Source organism: Octopus bimaculoides, chromosome 26 (assembly GCF_001194135.2).
Source record: "Octopus bimaculoides isolate UCB-OBI-ISO-001 chromosome 26, ASM119413v2, whole genome shotgun sequence".
NCBI lineage: Eukaryota > Metazoa > Mollusca > Cephalopoda > Octopoda > Octopodidae > Octopus > Octopus bimaculoides.
This window is the reverse complement of record NC_069006.1, coordinates 8,301,719-8,302,971: the sequence shown is the minus strand read 5'-3', so window position 1 is coordinate 8,302,971 and position 1,253 is coordinate 8,301,719.

Sequence of the window (1,253 nt, the reverse complement as noted above, 5' to 3'; positions counted from 1 at the left end):
GTGTTTATTGAGCGAAAACACCTAAAACTCCACGAGGCTCCAGCTGGGGCTGGTGGCGAACCCTGCTGTACTCTTCCACCACAACTTTCTCTCACTCTTACTTCCTGTTTCTGTTGTGCCTGTAATTCAAAGGGCCAGCCTTGTCATACTTTGTGTCACGCTGAATATCCTCGAGAACTACGTTATGGGTACACGTGTCTGTGGAGTGCTCAGCCATTTGCACGTTAATTTCACGAGCAGGCTGTTCCGTTGATCGGATCAACTGGAACCCTCGACGTCGTAAGCGACGGAGTGCCAACAACAACATGGTGTCATAGTGAGGATCTGATCAAAGACTCCGCAACTGAAAGAAAAGAAAGTAGGAGGAAACTTTTCAAATATAAATAAAATAAAACTACTGACATTATTCACCATCTTTCTGTTAGTTTTGTTTCATATTGAAAAATAAAAATATATTTTATGGTTTATTAGTTTATATTTTGTATTACATATATATATCCTGTTGTGTCTGGGGAGAGTCATTCTATTTTAGGGCCTTATAATTTAACACACTCGCCGCTAAGATTTCCACTCATTTCCTTATTTATTTTTCTAATATGGAAACAGCAAAATATTTTAAGTGTTTGGGACTTCTATGTGTCTGAATATGGTTCCATTTCAGAGTCGAAAAAAATAAGTACCATTTGGGCATTGGTTGTGTTATAAAAACTACAAAGAATATTTCAGCAACAACCATTTTATATTTGGGCTTGTAGTCTCCCCTGTACGTCAATTCACTTTAGAAATTTCTCAGTGGCTATGTGGTAAGAAGCCTGCTTGCCCTGGGTCCGGAACCTGTCCCACTGCGTGGCACCTTGGGCAAGTGTCTTTTACTAAAGCCTCGGGCCGACCAAAACATTGTGAGTGGATTTGGCAGACGGAAACTGAAAGAAGCCTGTCGTAAATATATATATAAATATATATATGTATGTTATGTATCTATGCATGTATGTATGTATGTCTTTGTGTGTGTATGTCTTTGTGTCTGTGTTTGTACCTGCAACACCGCTCGGCAAGCGGTGTTGGTGTGTTTACGTCTCCATAAACTAGCAGTTCAGCAAAACAGATCGATGGAATAAGTACCAGGCTTAAAAGAGAAGTACTGGGGTCGATTCATTCGACAAAAGATTCAAATCGATGCTCCAGCATGGCCACATTCTAATGACTGAAGCAGATAAAAGATATATATATATATATATATATATATATATATA